We start from the raw sequence: 20112 nt of genomic DNA, 5'->3' as shown, positions 1-20112 counted from the left end.
TTCTCTTGAGCCTCTGCATCACTCTCTTGAGCCTCTGCATCACTCTTGAGCCTCTGCATCACTCTCTTGAGCCTCTGCATCACTCTCTTAAGCCTCTGCCTTTCTCTCTTGAGCCTCTGCATCACTCTCTTGAGCCTCTGCATCCCTCTCTGGAGCCTCAGCATCCCTCTCTTGAGCCTTTTGCAGCACTCTCTTGAGTCTCTGCATCATTCTCTTGAGCCTCTGCATCCCTCTCTTAAGCCTCTGCACCACTCCCTCGAGCCTCTGCATCCCTCTCTTGAACTCCTGCATCCCTCTCATGAGCCTCTGCATCCCTCTATTGAGCCTTTGCATCAATCTCTTAAGTCTCTGCATCCCTCTCTTTAACCTCTGCATCACTCTCAAGAGTCTCTGCATCCTTCTCTTGAGCCCCTGCATCACTCTCTTGAGCGTCTACATCCCTCTCGTGAGCCTCTGCATCACTCTCGTAAGCCTCTGCATCACTCTCTTGAGAGTCTTCATCATTCTCTTGAGCCTCTGCATCCCTCTCTCAAGCCTTTACATCATTCTCTTGAGCCTCTGCATCACTCTCTTGAGCCCCTGCATCACTCTCTTAAGCCTCAGCCTTTCTCCCTTGAGCCTCTGCATCACTCTCTTGAGCTTCTGCATCCCTCTCTGGAACCTCAACATCCCTCTCTTGAGCCTTTTGCAGCACTCTCTTGAGTCTCTGCATCATTCTCTTGAGCCTCTGCATCCCTCTCTTAAGCCTCTGCATCACTCTCTTGAGCCTCTGCATCCCTCTCTTGAACTCCTGCATCCCTCTCATGAGCCTCTGCATCCCTCTATTGAGCCTTTGCATCAATCTCTTAAGTCTCTGCATCCCTCTCTTGAGCATCTGCATTACTCTCAAGAGTCTCTGCATCCCTCTCTTTAGCCTCTGCATCCTTCTCTTGAGCCCCTTCATCACTCTCTTGAGCGTCTACATCCCTCTCTTGAGCCTCTGCATCACTCTCGTAAGCCTCTGCATCACTCTCTTAAGCCTCTGCATCACTCTCTTGAGCCTCTGCATCCCTCTCTTGAACTCCTGCATCCCTCTCATGAGCCTCTGCATCCCTCTATTGAGCCTTTGCATCAATCTCTTAAGTCTCTGTATCAGTCTCTTGAGCCTCTGCATCACTCTCAAGAGCCTCTGCATCCCTCTCTTGAGCCTCTGCAACACTCTCTTCAGACTCTGCATCGCTCTCTTAAGCCTCTGCATCCCTCTCTAGAGCCTCTGAATCCCTTTCTTGAGCCTCTGCATCATTCTCGGGAGCCTCTGCATCACTCTCTTCATCCTCTGCATCCCTCTCTTGAGCATCTGCATCACTCTCTTGAGCCTCTGCATCCCTCTCTTGAGCCTCTACATCATTCTCCTAAGCATCTGCATCACTATCTTAAGCCTCTGCATCACTCTCTTGAGCCTCTTCATCCCTCTCTTAAGCCTCTGCATCACTCTCTTAAGTCTATTCATCACTATTATTTAGCCTCTGCATCACTCTCATGATCCTCTGCATCACTCACCTGAGCCTCTGCATCACACTCTTGAGCCTCTACATCACTCTCTTGAGCCTCTGCATCACTCTCTTGAGCCTCTGCATCACTCTCTTAAGCCTCTGCATCACTCCCTTAATCCTCTGCATCACTCTCTTGAGCCTCTGCATCATTCTGTTGAGCCTCTGCATCCCTCTCTTAAGCCACTACATCATTCCCTTGAGCCTCTGCATTACTCTCTTCAGCCTCTGCATCACTCTCCTAAGCCTCAGTATTTCTCCTCAGACTCTGCATCACTCTCTTGAGCCTCTGCATCCCTCACTGAAGCCTCTGCATCATTCTCTTGAGCATCTGCATTCCTCTCTTAAGCCTCTGCATTCCTCTCTTAAGCCTCTGCATCACTCTCTTGAGCCTCTGCATCCCTCTCTTAAGCCTCTGCATCACTCTCTTGAGCCTCTGCATCCCTGTCTTGAACTCTTGCATCCCTCTCATGAGCCTCTGCATCCATCTATTGAGCCTTTGCATCACTCTCTTAAGCCTCTGCATCCCTCTCTTGAGCCTCTGCATCCCTCTCTTGAGCCCTTGCATCCCTCTCTTGAGCCTCTGCATCCCTCTCTTGAGCCTCTGCATCCCTCTCTTAAGCCTCTGCATCACTCTCTTGAGCCTCTGCATCACTCTCCTGAGCCTCTGCATCCCTCTCTCAAGCCTTTACATCATTCTCTTGAGCCTCTGCATCACTCTCTTGAGCCTCTGCATCACTCTCTTAAGCCTCTGCCTTTCTCTCTTGAGCCTCTGCATCACTCTCTTAAGCCTCTGCATCCCTCTCTGGAGCCTCAGCATCCCTCTCTTGAGCCTTTTGCAGCACTCTCTTGAGTCTCTGTATCATTCTCTTGAGCCTCTGCATCCCTCTCTTAAGCCTCTGCATCACTCTCTTGAGCCTCTGCATCCCTCTCTTGAACTCCTGCATCCCTCTCATGAGCCTCTGCATTCCTCTATTGAGCCTTTGCATCAATCTCTTAAGTCTCTGCATCCCTCTCTTTAACCTCTGCATCACTCTCAAGAGTCTCTGCATCCCTCTCTTTAGCCTCTGCATCCTTCTCTTGAGCCCCTGCATCACTCTCTTGAGCTTCTACATCCCTCTCTTGAGTCTCTGCATCACTCTCGTAAGCCTCTGCATCACTCTCTTGAGATTCTGCATCATTCTCTTGAGCCTCTGCATCCCTCTCTCAAGCCTTTACATCATTCTCTTGAGCCTCTGCATCACTCTCTTGAGCCCCTGCATCACTCTCTTAAGCCTCAGCCTTTCTCTCTTGAGCCTCTGCATCAGTCTCTTGAGCCTCTGCATCCCTCTCTGGAGCCTCAACATCCCTCTCTTGAGGCTTTTGCAGCACTCTCTTGAGTCTCTGCATCATTCTCTTGAGCCTCTGCATCCCTCTCTTGAACTACTGCATCCCTCTCATGAGCCTCTGCATCCCTCTATTGAGCCTTTGCATCAATCTCTTAAGTCTCTGCATCCCTCTCTTGAGCCTCTGCATCACTCTCGTAAGCCTCTGCATCACTCTCTTAAGCCTCTGCATCACTCTCTTGAGCCTCTGCATCCCTCTCTTGAACTCCTGCATCCCTCTCATCAGCCTCTGCATCCCTCTATTGAGCCTTTGCATCAATCTCTTAAGTCTCTGCATCCCTCTCTTGAGCCTCTGCATCACTCTCAAGAGCCTCTGCATCCCTCTCTGGAGCCTCTGCAACACTCTATTCAGACTTTGCATCGCTCTCTTAAGCCTCTGCATCCCTCTCTAGAGCCTCTGCATCATTCTCTGGAGCCTCTGCATCCCTCTCTTGAGCCTCTGCATCATTCTCTGGAGCCTCTGCATCACTCTCTTCATCCTCTGCATCCCTCTCTTGAGCATCTGCATCGCTCTCTTGAGCCTCTGCATCCCTCTCTGAAGCCTCTGCATCATTCTCTTGAGCATCTGCATTCCTCTCTTAAGCCTCTGCATTCCTCTCTTAAGCCTCTGCATCACTCTCTTGAGCCTCTGCATCCCTCTCTTAAGCCTCTGCATCACTCTCTTGAGCCTCTGCATCCCTGTCTTGAACTCTTGCATCCCTCTCATGAGCCTCTGCATCCATCTATTGAGCCTTTGCATCACTCTCTTAAGCCTCTGCATCCCTCTCTTGAGCCTCTGCATCCCTCTCTTGAGCCCTTGCATCCCTCTCTTGAGCCTCTGCATCCCTCTCTTGAGCCTCTGCATCCCTCTCTTAAGCCTCTGCATCACTCTCTTGAGCCTCTGCATCACTCTCCTGAGCCTCTGCATCCCTCTCTCAAGCCTTTACATCATTCTCTTGAGCCTCTGCATCACTCTCTTGAGCCTCTGCATCACTCTCTTAAGCCTCTGCCTTTCTCTCTTGAGCCTCTGCATCACTCTCTTGAGCCTCTGCATCCCTCTCTGGAGCCTCAGCATCCCTCTCTTGAGCCTTTTGCAGCACTCTCTTGAGTCTCTGTATCATTCTCTTGAGCCTCTGCATCACTCTCTTAAGCCTCTGCATCACTCTCTTGAGCCTCTGCATCCCTCTCTTGAACTCCTGCATCCCTCTCATGAGCCTCTGCATTCCTCTATTGAGCCTTTGCATCAATGTCTTAAGTCTCTGCACCCCTCTCTTTAACCTCTGCATCACTCTCAAGAGTCTCTGCATCCCTCTCTTTAGCCTCTGCATCCTTCTCTTGAGCCCCTGCATCACTCTCTTGAGCTTCTACATCCCTCTCTTGAGCCTCTGCATCACTCTCGTAAGCCTCTGCATCACTCTCTTGAGATTCTGCATCATTCTCTTGAGCCTCTGCATCCCTCTCTCAAGCCTTTACATCATTCTCTTGAGCCTCTGCATCACTCTCTTGAGCCCCTGCATCACTCTCTAAAGCCTCAGCCTTTCTCTCTTGAGCCTCTGCATCACTCTCTTGAGCCTCTGCATCCCTCTCTGGAGCCTCAACATCCCTCTCTTGAGCCTTTTGCAGCACTCTCTTGAGTCTCTGCATCATTCTCTTGAGCCTCTGCATCCCTCTCTTGAACTACTGCATCCCTCTCATGAGCCTCTGCATCCCTCTATTGAGCCTTTGCATCAATCTCTTAAGTCTCTGCATCCCTCTCTTGAGCCTCTGCATCACTCTCGTAAGCCTCTGCATCACTCTCTTAAGCCTCTGCATCACTCTCTTGAGCCTCTGCATCCCTCTCTTGAACTCCTGCATCCCTCTCATCAGCCTCTGCATCCCTCTATTGAGCCTTTGCATCAATCTCTTAATTCTCTGCATCCCTCTCTTGAGCCTCTGCATCACTCTGAAGAGCCTCTGCATCCCTCTCTTGAGCCTCTGCAACACTCTCTTCAGACTTTGCATCGCTCTCTTAAGCCTCTGCATCCCTCTCTAGAGCCTCTGAATCCCTCTCTTGAGCCTCTGCATCATTCTCTGGAGCCTCTGCATCACTCTCTTCATCCTCTGCATCCCTCTCTTGAGCATCTGCATCACTCTCTTGAGCCTCTGCATCCCTCTCTTTAGCCTCTGCATCATTCTCCTAAGCATCTGCATCACTATCTTAAGCCTCTGCATCACTCTCTTGAGCCTCTTCATCCCTCTCTTAAGCCTCTGCATCACTCTCTTAAGTCTATTCATCACTATTATTTAGCCTCTGCATCACTCTCAAGATCCTCTGCATCACTCACCTGAGCCTCTGCATCACACTCTTGAGCCTCTACATCACTCTCTTAAGCCTCTGCATCACTCTCTTAATCCTCTGCATCACTCTCTTGAGCCTCTTCATCCCTCTCTTAAGCCTCTGCATCACTCTCTTAAGTCTATTCATCACTATTATTTAGCCTCTGCATCACTCTCAAGATCCTCTGCATCACTCACCTGAGCCTCTGCATCACTCTCTTGAGCCTCTACATCACTCTCTTAAGCCTCTGCATCACTCTCTTAATCCTCTGCATCACTCTCTTGAGCCTCTTCATCCCTCTCTTAAGCCTCTGCATCACTCTCTTAAGTCTATTCATCACTATTATTTAGCCTCTGCATCACTCTCAAGATCCTCTGCATCACTCACCTGAGCCTCTGCATCACTCTCTTGAGCCTCTGCATCACTCTCTTGAGCCTCTACATCACTCTCTTAAGCCTCTGCATCACTCTCTTAATCCTCTGCATCACTCTCTTGAGCCTCTTCATCCCTCTCTTAAGCCTCTGCATCACTCTCTTAAGTCTATTCATCACTATTATTTAGCCTCTGCATCACTCTCAAGATCCTCTGCATCACTCACCTGAGCCTCTGCATCACTCTCTTGAGCCTCTGCATCACTCTCTTAAGCCTCTGCATCACTCTCTTAATCCTCTGCATCACTCTCTTGAGCCTCTGCATTACTCTCTTCAGCCTCTGCATCACTCTCCTAAGCCTCAGCATCTCTCCTCAGCCTCTGCATCACTCTCTTGAGCCTCTGCATCCCTCTCTGAAGCCTCTGCATCATTCTCTTGAGCATCTGCATTCCTCTCTTAAGCCTCTGCATTCCTCTCTTAAGCCTCTGCATAACTCTCTTGAGCCTCTGCATCCCTCTCTTAAGCCTCTGCATCACTCTCTTGAGCCTCTGCATCCCTCTCTTGAACTCTTGCATCCCTCTCATGAGCCTCTGCTTCCATCTATTGAGCCTTTGCATCACTCTCTTAAGCCTCTGCATCCCTCTCTTGAGCCTCTGCATCCCTCTCTTGAGCCCTTGCATCCCTCTCATGAGCCTCTGCATCCCTCTCTTGACCCTCTGCATCCCGCTCTTAAGCCTCTGCATCACTCTCTTCAGCCTCTGCATCACTCTCTTGAGCCTCTGCATCCCTGTCATGAGTCTCTGCATCACTCTCCTTAGCCTCTGCCTCTCTCTCTTCAGCCTCTGCATCACTCTCTTGAGCCTCTGCATCCCTCTCTTAAGCCTCTGCATCACTCACTTAAGCCTCTGTATCACTCTCTTCAGCCTCTGCATCCCTCTCTTGAGCCTCTGCATCATTCTCTTAAGCATCTGCATCACTCTCTTGAGCCTCTGCATCACTCTCTTGAGCCTCTGCATCCCTCTCTTAAGGCTCTGCATCATTCTCTTAAGCTTTTGTATCACTCGCTTTAGCCTCTGCATCACTCTCTTGAGCCTCTGCATCACTCTCTTGAGCCTCTACATCACTCTCTTGAGCCTCTGCATCCCTCTCTTGAGCCTCTGCATCCCTCTCTTGATCATCTGCATCACTCTCTTCAGCTTCTGCATCACTCTCTTAAGCCTCTTCTTCCCTCTCTTGATCCTCTGCATCACTTGCTTGAGCCTCTGCATCCCTCTCTTGAGCCTCTGCATCACTCATTTGAGCCTCTGCATCACCTTCTTACGCCGCTGCATCCCTTTTTTGAGCCTCTGCATTAGTTTCTTAAGCCTCTGCATCCCTTTCTTGAGCGTCTGCATCACTCTCATGAACTCCTGAATCGCTCCCATGAGCCTTTGCATCCCTCTCCTGAGCCTTTGCATCACTCTCTTAAGCCTCTGCATAATTTTCTTGAGCCTCTGCGTCACTCTCCACAGCCTCTGCATCCCTCTCTTGTGCCTCTGTATCCCTCACTTGAGCCTCTGCATCCTCTCTTGAGCCCCTGCATCCCTCTCTTGAGCCTCTGCATCCCTCTCTTGAGCCTCAGCATCCCTCTCTTAAGCCTCTGCATCACTCTCTTAAGCCTCTGCATCACTCTCTTATGCCTCTGATTCACTCTCTTGAGCCTTTGCATCCGTCACTTGAGACTCTGCATCCCTCTCTTAATCCTCTGCATCACTCTCTTAAGCCTCAGCTTCCCTCTCTTGATCCTCTGCATCACGCTCTTGAGCCTCTGCATCACTCTCTTGAGCCTTTACATCACTCTCTTAAGCCTCTGCATCCCTCTCTTGATCCTCTGCATCACCCTCTTTAAATTCTGCATCATTCTCTTGAGCCTCTGCATCACTCTCTTGAGCCTCTGCATCACTCTTGAGCCTCTGCATCACTCTCTTGAGCCTCTGCATCACTCTCTTAAGCCTCTGCCTTTCTCTCTTGAGCCTCTGCATCCCTCTCTTGAACTCCTGCATCCCTCTCATGAGCCTCTGCATCCCTCTATTGAGCCTTTGCATCAATCTCTTAAGTCTCTGTATCAGTCTCTTGAGCCTCTGCATCACTCTCAAGAGCCTCTGCATCCCTCTCTTGAGCCTCTGCAACACTCTCGTCAGACTCTGCATCGCTCTCTTAAGCCTCTGCATCCCTCTCTAGAGCCTCTGAATCCCTTTCTTGAGCCTCTGCATCATTCTCTGGAGCCTCTGCATCACTCTCTTCATCCTCTGCATCCCTCTCTTGAGCATCTGCATCACTCTCTTGAGCCTCTGCATCCCTCTCTTGAGCCTCTACATCATTCTCCTAAGCATCTGCATCACTATCTTAAGCCTCTGCATCACTCTCTTGAGCCTCTTCATCCCTCTCTTAAGCCTCTGCATCACTCTCTTAAGTCTATTCATCACTATTATTTAGCCTCTGCATCACTCTCATGATCCTCTGCATCACTCACCTGAGCCTCTGCATCACACTCTTGAGCCTCTACATCACTCTCTTGAGCCTCTGCATCACTCTCTTGAGCCTCTGCATCACTCTCTTAAGCCTCTGCATCACTCTCTTAATCCTCTGCATCACTCTCTTGAGCCTCTGCATCATTCTCTTGAGCCTCTGCATCCCTCTCTTAAGCCACTACATCATTCCCTTGAGCCTCTGCATTACTCTCTTCACCCTCTGCATCACTCTCCTAAGCCTCAGCATCTCTCCTCAGCCTCTGCATCACTCTCTTGAGCCTCTGCATCCCTCTCTGAAGCCTCTGCATCATTCTCTTGAGCATCTGCATTCCTCTCTTAAGCCTCTGCATTCCTCTCTTAAGCCTCTGCATCACTCTCTTGAGCCTCTGCATCCCTCTCTTAAGCCTCTGCATCACTCTCTTGAGCCTCTGCATCCCTGTCTTGAACTCTTGCATCCCTCTCATGAGCCTCTGCATCCATCTATTGAGCCTTTGCATCACTCTCTTAAGCCTCTGCATCCCTCTCTTGAGCCTCTGCATCCCTCTCTTGAGCCCTTGCATCCCTCTCTTGAGCCTCTGCATCCCTCTCTTGAGCCTCTGCATCCCTCTCTTAAGCCTCTGCATCACTCTCTTGAGCCTCTGCATCACTCTCCTGAGCCTCTGCATCCCTCTCTCAAGCCTTTACATCATTCTCTTGAGCCTCTGCATCACTCTCTTGAGCCTCTGCATCACTCTCTTAAGCCTCTGCCTTTCTCTCTTGAGCCTCTGCATCACTCTCTTGAGCCTCTGCATCCCTCTCTTGAGCCTCAGCATCCCTCTCTTGAGCCTTTTGCAGCACTCTCTTGAGTCTCTGTATCATTCTCTTGAGCCTCTGCATCCCTCTCTTAAGCCTCTGCATCACTCTCTTGAGCCTCTGCATCCCTCTCTTGAACTCCTGCATCCCTCTCATGAGCCTCTGCATTCCTCTATTGAGCCTTTGCATCAATCTCTTAAGTCTCTGCATCCCTCTCTTTAACCTCTGCATCACTCTTAAGAGTCTCTGCATCCCTCTCTTTAGCCTCTGCATCCTTCTCTTGAGCCCCTGCATCACTCTCTTGAGCTTCTACATCCCTCTCTTGAGCCTCTGCATCACTCTCGTAAGCCTCTGCATCACTCTCTTGAGATTCTGCATCATTCTCTTGAGCCTCTGCATCCCTCTCTCAAGCCTTTACATCATTCACTTGAGCCTCTGCATCACTCTCTTGAGCCCCTGCATCACTCTCTTAAGCCTCAGCCTTTCTCTCTTGAGCCTCTGCATCACTCTCTTGAGCCTCTGCATCCCTCTCTGGAGCCTCAACATCCCTCTCTTGAGCCTTTTGCAGCACTCTCTTGAGCCTCTGCATCACTCTCTTAAGCCTCTGCATCACACTCTTGAGCCTCTACATCACTCTCATGAGCCTCTGCATCACTCTCTTGAGCCTCTGCATCACTCTCTTAAGCCTCTGCATCACTCTCTTAATCCTCTGCATCACTCTCTTGAGCCTCTGCATTACTCTCTTCAGCCTCTGCATCACTCTCCTAAGCCTCAGCATCTCTCCTCAGCCTCTGCATCACTCTCTTGAGCCTCTGCATCCCTCTCTGAAGCCTCTGCATCATTCTCTTGAGCATCTGCATTCCTCTCTTAAGCCTCTGCATTCCTCTCTTAAGCCTCTGCATAACTCTCTTGAGCCTCTGCATCCCTCTCTTCAGCCTCTGCATCACTCTCTTGAGCCTCTGCATCCCTCTCTTGAACTCATGCATCCCTCTCATGAGCCTCTGTATCCATCTATTGACCCTTTGCATCACTCTCTTAAGCCTCTGCATCCCTCTCTTGAGCCTCTGCATCCCTCTCTTGAGCCCTTGCATCCCTCTCTTGAGCCTCTGCATCCCTCTCTTGAGCCTCTGCATCCCTCTCGTAAGCCTCTGCATCACTCTCTTGAGCCTCTGCATCACTCTCTTGAGCCTCTGCATCCCTCTCTTGAGCCTCTGCATCACTCTCTTGAGCCTCTACATCACTCTCTTCAGCTTCTGCATCACTCGCTTAAGCCTCTTCTTCCCTCTTTTGATCATCTGCATCACTTGCTTGAGCCTCTGCATCCCTCTCTTGAGCCTCTGCATCACTCATTTGAGCCTCTGCATCACCTTCTTACGCCGCTGCATCCCTTTTTTGAGCCTCTGCATTAGTTTCTTAAGCCTCTGCATCCCTTTCTTGAGCGTCTGCATCACTCTCATGAACTCCTGAATCGCTCCCATGAGCCTTTGCATCCCTCTCCTGAGCCTTTGCATCACTCTCTTAAGCCTCTGCATAATTCTCTTGAGCCTCTGCGTCACTCTCCACAGCCTCTGCATCCCTCTCTTGTGCCTCTGTATCCCTCACTTGAGCCTCTGCATCCTCTCTTGAGCCCCTGCATCCCTCTCTTGAGCCTCTGCATCCCTCTCTTGAGCCTCAGCATCCCTCTCTTAAGCCTCTGCATCACTCTCTTAAGCCTCTGCATCACTCTCTTATGCCTCTGATTCACTCTCTTGAGCCTTTGCATCCGTCACTTGAGACTCTGCATCCCTCTCTTAATCCTCTGCATCACTCTCTTAAGCCTCAGCTTCCCTCTCTTGATCCTCTGCATCACGCTCTTGAGCCTCTGCATCACTCTCGTGAGCCTTTTCATCACTCTCTTAAGCCTCTGCATCCCTCTCTTGATCCTCTGCATCACCCTCTTTAAATTCTGCATCATTCTCTTGAGCCTCTGCATCCCTCTCTCAAGTGTTTACATCATTCTCTTGAGCCTCTGCATCACTCTCTTGAGCCTCTGCATCACTCTTGAGCCTCTGCATCACTCTCTTGAGCCTCTGCATCACTCTCTTAAGCCTCTGCCTTTCTCTCTTAAGCCTCTGCATCACTCTCTTGAGCCTCTGCATCCCTCTCTGGAGCCTCAGCATCCCTCTCTTGAGCCTTTTGCAGCACACTCTTGAGTCTCTGCATCATTCTCTTGATCCTCTGCATCCCTCTCTTAAGCCTCTGCACCACTCTCTTGAGCCTCTGCATCCCTCTCTTGAACTCCTGCATCCCTCTCATGAGCCTCTGCATCCCTCTATTGAGCCTTTGCATCAATCTCTTAAGTCTCTGCATCCCTCTCTTTAACCTCTGCATCACTCTCAAGAGTCTCTGCATCCCTCTCTTTAGCCTCTGCATCCTTCTCTTGAGCCCCTGCATCACTCTCTTGAGCGTCTACATCCCTCTCTTGAGCCTCTGCATCACTCTCGTAAGCCTCTGCATCACTCTCTTGAGAGTCTGCATCATTCTCTTGAGCCTCTGCATCCCTCTCTCAAGCCTTTACATCATTCTCTTGAGCCTCTGCATCACTCTCTTGAGCCCCTGCATCACTCTCTTAAGCCTCAGCCTTTCTCTCTTGAGCCTCTGCATCACTCTCTTGAGCCTCTGCATCCCTCTCTGGAGCGTCAACATCCCTCTCTTGAGCCTTTTGCAGCACTGTCTTGAGTCTCTGCATCATTCTCTTGAGCCTCTGCATCCCTCTCATGAGCCTCTGCATCCCTCTATTGAGCCTTTGCATCAATCTCTTAAGTCTCTGCATCCCTCTCTTGAGCATCTGCATTACTCTCAAGAGTCTCTGCATCCCTCTCTTTAGCCTCTGCATCCTTCTCTTGAGCCCCTTCATCACTCTCTTGAGCGTCTAGATCCCTCTCTTGAGCCTCTGCATCACTCTCGTAAGCCTCTGCATCACTCTCTTAAGCCTCTGCATCACTCTCTTGAGCCTCTGCATCCCTCTCTTGAACTCCTGCATCCCTCTCATGAGCCTCTGCATCCCTCTATTGAGCCTTTGCATCAATCTCTTAAGTCTCTGTATCAGTCTCTTGAGCCTCTGCATCACACTCAAGAGCCTCTGCATCCCTCTCTTGAGCCTCTGCAACACTCTCTTCAGACTCTGCATCGCTCTCTTAAGCCTCTGCATCCCTCTCTAGAGCCTCTGAATCCCTTTCTTGAGCCTCTGCATCATTCTCTGGAGCCTCTGCATCACTCTCTTCATCCTCTGCATCCCTCTCTTGAGCATCTGCATCACTCTCTTGAGCCTCTGCATCCCTCTCTTGAGCCTCTACATCATTCTCCTAAGCATCTGCATCACTATCTTAAGCCTCTGCATCACTCTCTTGAGCCTCTTCATCCCTCTCTTAAGCCTCTGCATCACTCTCTTAAGTCTATTCATCACTATTATTTAGCCTCTGCATCACTCTCATGATCCTCTGCATCACTCACCTGAGCCTCTGCATCACACTCTTGAGCCTCTACATCACTCTCTTGAGCCTCTGCATCACTCTCTTGAGCCTCTGCATCACTCTCTTAAGCCTCTGCATCACTCTCTTAATCCTCTGCATCACTCTCTTGAGCCTCTGCATCATTCTCTTGAGCCTCTGCATCCCTCTCTTAAGCCACTACATCATTCCCTTGAGCCTCTGCATTACTCTCTTCACCCTCTGCATCACTCTCCTAAGCCTCAGCATCTCTCCTCAGCCTCTGCATCACTCTCTTGAGCCTCTGCATCCCTCTCTGAAGCCTCTGCATCACTCTCTTGAGCCTCTGCATCACTCTCTTAAGCCTCTGCATCATTCTCTTAATCCTCTGCATCACTCTCTTGCGCCTCTGCATCATTCTCTTGAGCCTCTGCATCCCTCTCTTAAGTCACTACATCATTCCCTTGAGCCTCTGCATTACTCTCTTCAGCCTCTGCATCACTCTCCTAAGCCTCAGCATCTCTCCTCAGCCTCTGCATCACTCTCTTGAGCCTCTGCATCCCTCTCTGAAGCCTCTGCATCATTCTCTTGAGCATCTGCATTCCTCTCTTAAGCCTCTGCATTCCTCTCTTAAGCCTCTGCATCACTCTCTTGAGCCTCTGCATCCCTCTCTTAAGCCTCTGCATCACTCTCTTGAGCCTCTGCATCCCTGTCTTGAACTCTTGCATCCCTCTCATGAGCCTCTGCATCCATCTATTGAGCCTTTGCATCACTCTCTTAAGCCTCTGCATCCCTCTCTTGAGCCTCTGCATCCCTCTCTTGAGCCCTTGCATCCCCCTCTTGAGCCTCTGCATCCCTCTCTTGAGCCTCTGCATCCCTCTCTTAAGCCTCTGCATCACTCTCTTGAGCCTCTGCATCACTCTCCTGAGCCTCTGCATCCCTGTCATGAGTCTCTGCATCACTCTCCTTAGCCTCTGCCTCTCTCTCTTCAGCCTCTGCATCACTCTCTTGAGCCTCTGCATCCCTCTCTTAAGCCTCTGCATCACTCACTTAAGACTCTGCATCACTCTCTTCAGCCTCTGCATCCCTCTCTTGAGCCTCTGCATCATTTTGTAAGCATCTGCATCACTCTCATGAGCCTCTGCATCACTCTCTTGAGCCTCTGCATCCCTCTCTTAAGGCTCTGCATCATTCTCTTAAGCCTTTGCATCACTCTCTTTAGCCTCTGCATCACTCTCTTGAGCCTCTGCATCACTCTCTTGAGCCTCTGCATCACTCTCTTGAGCCTCTGCATCACTCTCATGAGCCTCTGCATCACTCTCGTGAGTCTCTGCATCCCTCTCTTAACCCACTGCATCACTCTCTTGAGCCTCTGCATCCCTCTCTTGAGCCTCTGCATCCCTCTCTTGATCATCTGCATCACTCTCTTCAGCTTCTGCATCACTCTCTTAAGCCTCTTCTTCCCTCTCTTGATCCTCTGCATCACTTGCTTGAGCCTCTGCATCCCTCTCTTGAGTCTCTGCATCACTCGTTTGAGCATCTGCATCACCTTCTTACGCCTCTGCATCCCTTTTTTGAGCCTCTGCATTAGTTTCTTAAGCCTCTGCATCCCTTTCTTAAGCGTCTGCATCACTCTCTTGAACTCCTGAGTCGCTCCCATGAGCCTTTGCATCCCTCTCCTGAGCCTTTGCATCACTCTCTTATGCCTCTGCATAATTCTCTTGAGCCTCTGCGTCACTCTCAACAGCCTCTGCATCCCTCTCTTGTGCCTCTGTATTCCTCACTTGAGCCTCTGCATCCTCTCTTGAGCCCCTGCATCCCTCTCTTGAGCCTCTGCATCACTCTCTTGAGCCTCAGCATCCCTCTCTTAAGCCTCTGCATCACTCTCTTAAGCCTCTGCATCACTCTCTTATGCCTCTGAATCACTCTCTTGAGCCTTTGCATCCGTCACTTGAGACTCTGCATCCCTCTCTTAAGCCTCTGCATCACTCTCTTAAGCCTCAGCTTCCCTCTCTTGATCCTCTGCATCACGCTCTTAATTGAGCCTCTGCATCACTCTCTTGAGCCTTTGCTTCACTCTCTTAAGCCTCTTCATCCCTCTCTTGATCCTCTGCATCACCCTCTTGAAATTCTGCATCATTCTCTTGAGCCTCTGCATCCCTCTCTCAAGCCTTTGCATCATTCTCTCGAGCCTCTGCATCACTCTCTTGAGCCTCTGCATCAGTCTCTTAAGCCTCTGCCTTTCTCTCTTGAGCCTCTGCATCACTCTCTTGAGCCTCTCCATCCCTCTCTGGAGCCTCAGCATCCCTCTCTTGAGCCTTTTGCAGGACTCTCTTGAGTCTCTGCATCATTCTCTTGAGCCTCTGCATCCCTCTCTTAATCCTCTGCATCACTCTCTTGAGCCTCTGCATCCCTCTCTTGAACTCCTGCATCCCTCTCATGAGCCTCTGCATCCCTCTATTGAGCCTTTGCATCAATCTCTTAAGTCTCTGCATCCCTCTCTTGAGCCTCTGCATCACTCTCAAGAGTCTCTGCATCCCTCTCTTTAGCCTCTGCATCCTTCTCTTGAGCCCGTGCATCACTCTCTTGAGCGTCTACATCCCTCTCTTGAGCCTCGGCATCACTCTCGTAAGCCTCTGTATCACTCTCTTTAGATTCTGCATCATTCTCTTGAGCCTCTGCATCCCTCTCTCAAGCCTTTACATCATTCTCTTGAGCATCTGCATCACTCTCTTGAGCCTCTGCATCACTCTCTTAAGCCTCAGCCTTTCTCTCTTGAGCCTCTGCATCACTCTCTTGAGCCTCTGCATCCCTCTCTGGAGCCTCAGCATCCCTCTCTTGAGCCTTTTGCAGCACTCTCTTGAGTCTCTGCATCATTCTCTTGAGCCTATGCATCCCTCTCTTAAGCCTCTGCATCACTCTCTTGAGCCTCTGCATCCCTCTCTTGAACTCCTGCATCCCTCTCATGAGCCTCTGCATCCCTCTATTGAGCCTTTGCATCAATCTCTTAAGTCTCTGCATCCCTCTCTTGAACCTCTGCATCACTCTCAAGAGCCTCTGCATCCCTCTCTTGAGCCTCTGCAACACTCTCTTCAGACTCTGCATCGCTCTCCTAAGCCTCTGCATCCCTCTCTAGAGCCTCTGAATCCCTCTCTTGAGCCTCTGCATCATTCTCTCGAGCCTCTGCATCACTCTCTTCATCCTCTGCATTCCTCTCTTGAGCATCTGCATCACTCTCTTCAGCCTCTGCAACCCTCTCTTGAGCCTCTGCATCATTCTCCTAAGCATCTGCATCACTATCTTAAGCCTCTGCATCACTCTCTTGAGCCTCTACATCACTCTCTTGAGCCTCTGCATCACTCTCTTGAGCCTCTGCATCACTCTCTTAAGCCTCTGCTTCGCTCTCTTAAGCCTCTGCTTCACCCTCTTAATCCTCTGCATCACTCTCTTGAGCCCCTGCATCATTCTCTTGAGCCTCTGCATCCCTCTCTTAAGCCTCTACATCATTACCTTGAGCCTCTGCATTACTCTCTTCAGCCTCTGCATCACTCTCCTAAGCCTCATCATCTCTCCTCAGCCTCTGCATCACTCTCTTGAGCTTCTGCATCCCTCTCTGGAGCCTCTGCATCATTCTCTTGAGCATCTGCATTCTTCTCTTAAGCCTCTGCATTCCTCTCTTAAGCCTCTGCATCACTCTCTTGAGCCTCTGCATCCCTCTCTTAAGCCTCTGCATCACTCTCTTGAGCCTCTGCATCCCTCTCTTGAACTCTTGCATCCCTCTCATGAGCCTCTGCATCGCTCTCTTCAGCCTCTGCATCACTCTCTTGAGCCTCTGCATCCCCTCTCTTAAGCCTCTGCACTGCTCTCTTAAGCCTCTGCATCACTCTCTTGAGCTTCTGTATCACTCTCTTGAGCCACTACATCCCTCTCTTGAGCCTCTGCATCCCTCTCTTGCGCCTCTGCAACACTCTCTTCATCCTCTGCATCCCTTTCTTGAGCATCTGCATCACTCTCTTGGGCCTTTGCATCCCTCTCTTGAGCCTCTGCATCACTCTCTTGAGCCTCTGCATCACCCTCTTATGTCTCTGCATCCCTATTTTGAGCCTCTGCATCACTCTCTTCATCCTCTGCATCCCTCTCTTGAGCCTTTGCATCACGCTCTTAAGCCTCTGCATCCCTCTCTTGAGCCTCTGCATCACTCTCATAAGCCTCTGCATCACTCTCATGAGCCTCTGCATAACTCTCTTGAGTCTCTGCATCACTCTCTTGAGCCTTTGCATCACTCTCTTGAGCCTCTGCAACACTATCTTCAGCCTCTTCATCACTCTCTTAAGCCTCTGAATCCTTCTCCTTAGCCTCTGAATCCCTCTCTTGATCATCTGCATCACTCTCTTGAGCCTCTGCATCACTCTCTTGAGCCTCTGCATCACTCTCTTAAGCCTGTGCATCCCTCTCTTAAGCCTCTACATCATTCTCTTGAGCTTCTGCATTACTCTCTTGAGCCTCTGCATCACTCTCTTAATCCTCTGCATCACTCTCTTGAGCCTCTGCATCATTCTCTTGAGCCTCTGCATCCCTCTCTTAAGCCTCTACATCATTCCCTTGAGCCTCTGCATTACTATCTTCAGCCTCTGCATCACTCTCCTAAGCCACAGCATCTCTCCTCAGCCTCTGCATCACTCTCTTGAGCCTCTGCATCCCTCTCTGGAGCCTCTGCATCATTCTCTTGAGCATCTGCATTCCTCTCTTAAGCCTCTGCATTCCTCTCTTAAGCCTCTGCGTCACTCTCTTGAGCCTCTGCATCCCTCTCTTAAGCCTCTGCATCACTCTCTTGAGCCTCTGCATCCCTCTCTTGAACTCTTGCATCCCTATCATGAGCCTCTGCATCCATCTATTGAGCCTTTGCATCACTCTCTTAAGCCTCTGCATCCCTCTCTTGAGCCTCTGCATCCCTCTTGAGCCCTTGCATCCCTCTCTTGAGCCTCTGCGTCCCTCTCTTGAGCCTTTGCATCCCTCTCTCAAGCCTTTACATCATTCTCTTGAGCCTCTGCATCACTCTCTTGAGCCTCTGCATCACTCTCTTAAGCCTCTGTCTTTCTCTCTTGAGCCTCTGCATCACTCTCTTGAGCCTCTGCATCCATCTCTGGAGCCTCAGCATCCCTCTCTTGAGCCTTTTGCAGCACTCTCTTGAGTCTCTGCATCATTCTTTTGAGCCTCTGCATCCCTCTCTTAAGCCTCTGCATCACTCTCTTGAGCCTCTGCATCCCTCTCTTGAACTCCTGCATCCCTCTCATGAGCCTCTGCATCCCTCTATTGAGCCTTTGCATCAGTCTCTTAAGTCTCTGCATCCCTCTCTTTAGCCTCTGCATCACTATCAAGAGTCTCTGCATCCCTCTCTTTAGCCTCTGCATCCTTCTCTTGAGCCCCTGCTTCACTCTCTTGAGCGTCTACATCCCTCTCTTGAGCCTCTGCATCACTCTCGCAAGCCTCTGCATCACTCTCTTGAGATTCTGCATCATTCTCTTGAGCCTCTGCAGCCCTCTCTCAAGCCTTTACATCATTCTCTTGAGCCTCTGCATCACTCTCTTGAGCCCCTGCATCACTCTCTTAAGCCTCAGCCTTTCTCTCTTGAGCCTCTGCATCACTCTCTTGAGCCTCTGCATCCCTCTCTGGAGCCTCAACATCCCTCTCTTGAGCCTTTTGCAGCACTCTCTTGAGTCTCTGCATCATTCTCCTGAGCCTCTGCATCCCTCTCTTAAGCCTCTACATCATTCCCTTGAGCCTCTGCATTACTCTCTTCAGCATCTGCATCACTCTCCTCAGCCACAGCATCTCTCCTCAGCCTCTGCATCACTCTATTGAGCCTCTGCATCCCTCTCTGGAGCCTCTGCATCATTCTCTTGAGCATCTGCATTCCTCTCTTAAGCCTCTGCATTCCTCTCTTAAGCCTCTGCGTCACTCTCTTGAGCCTCTGCATCCCTCTCTTAAGCCTCTGCATCACTCTCTTGAGCCTCTGCATCCCTCTCTTGAACTCTTGCATCCCTCTCATGAACCTCTGCGTCCATCTATTGAGCCTTTGCATCACTCTCTTAGCCTCTGCATCCCTCTCTTGAGCCTCTGCATCCCTCTCTTGAGCCCTTGCATCCCTCTCTTGAGTCTCTGCATCCCTCTCTTGAGCCTTTGCATCCCTCTCTCAAGCCTTTACATCATTCTCTTGAGCCTCTGCATCACTCTCTTGAGCCTCTGCATCACTCTCTTAAGCCTCTGCCTTTCTCTCTTGAGCCTCTGCATCACTCTCTTGAGCCTCTGCATCCATCTCTGGAGCCTCAGCATCCCTCTCTTGAGCCTTTTGCAGCACTCTCTTGAGTCTCTGCATCATTCTCTTGAGCCTCTGCATCCCTCTCTTAAGCCTCTGCATCACTCTCTTGAGCCTCTGCATCCCTCTCTTGAACTCCTGCATCCCTCTCATGAGCCTCTGCATCCCTCTATTGAGCCTTTGCATCAATCTCTTAAGTCTCTGCATCCCTCTCTTTAGCTTCTGCATCACTCTCAAGAGTCTCTGCATCCCTCTCTTTAGCCTCTGCATCCTTCTCTTGAGCCCCTGCATCACTCTCTTGAGCGTATACATCCCTCTCTTAAGCCTCTGCATCCCTCTCTTAAGCCTCTGCATCACTCTCTTGAGCCTCTGCATCCTTCTCTTGAACTCCTGCATCCCTCTCTTAAGCCTCTGCATCACTCTCTAAGTCTATTCATCACTATTATTTAGCCTCTGCATCACTCTCATGATCCTCTGCATCACTCACCTGAGCCTCTGCATCACACTCTTGAGCCTCTACATCACTCTCTTGAGCCTCTGCATCACTCTCTTGAGCCTCTGCATCACTCTCTTAATCCTCTGCATCACTCTCTTAATCCTCTGCATCACTCTCTTGAGCCTCTGCATCATTCTCTTGAGCCTCTGCATCCCTCGCTTAAGCCTCTACATCATTCCCTTGAGCCTCTGCATTACTCTCTTCAGCCTCTGCATCACTCTCCTAAGCCTCAGCATCTCTCCTCAGCCTCTGCATCACTCTCTTGAGCCTCTGCATCCCTCTCTGAAGCCTCTGCATCATTCTCTTGAGCATCTGCATTCCTCTCTTAAGCCTCTGCATTCCTCTCTTAAGCCTCTGCATCACTCTCTTGAGCCTCTGCATCCCTCTCTTAAGCCTCTGCATCACACTCTTGAGCCTCTGCATCCCTCTCTTGAATTCTTGCATCCCTCTCTTGTGCCTCTGCATCCCTCTCTTGAGCCTCTGCATCCCTCTCTTAAGCCTCTGCATCACTCTCTTCAGCCACTGCATCAATCTCTTCAGCCTCTGCATCACTCTCTTAAGCCTCTGCCTTTCTCTCTTGAGCCTCTGCATCACTCTCTTGAGCCTCTGCATCCATCTCTGGAGCCTCAGCATCCCTCTCTTGAGCCTTTTGCAGCACTCTCTTGAGTCTCTGCATCATTCTCTTGAGCCTCTGCATCCCTCTCTTAAGCCTCTGCATCACTCTCTTGAGCCTCTGCATCCCTCTCTTGAACTCCTGCATCCCTCTCATGAGCCTCTGCATCCCTCTATTGAGCCTTTGCATCAATCTCTTAAGTCTCTGCATCCCTCTCTTTAGCTTCTGCATCACTCTCAAGAGTCTCTGCAACCCTCTCTTTAGCCTCTGCATCCTTCTCTTGAGCCCCTGCATCACTCTCTTGAGCGTATACATCCCTCTCTTGAGCCTCTGCATC

This window comes from Procambarus clarkii, chromosome 15, assembly GCF_040958095.1.
Source record: "Procambarus clarkii isolate CNS0578487 chromosome 15, FALCON_Pclarkii_2.0, whole genome shotgun sequence".
NCBI lineage: Eukaryota > Metazoa > Arthropoda > Malacostraca > Decapoda > Cambaridae > Procambarus > Procambarus clarkii.
The sequence above is the reverse complement of the archived record's forward strand: the minus strand, read 5'-3'. Positions refer to the sequence as shown.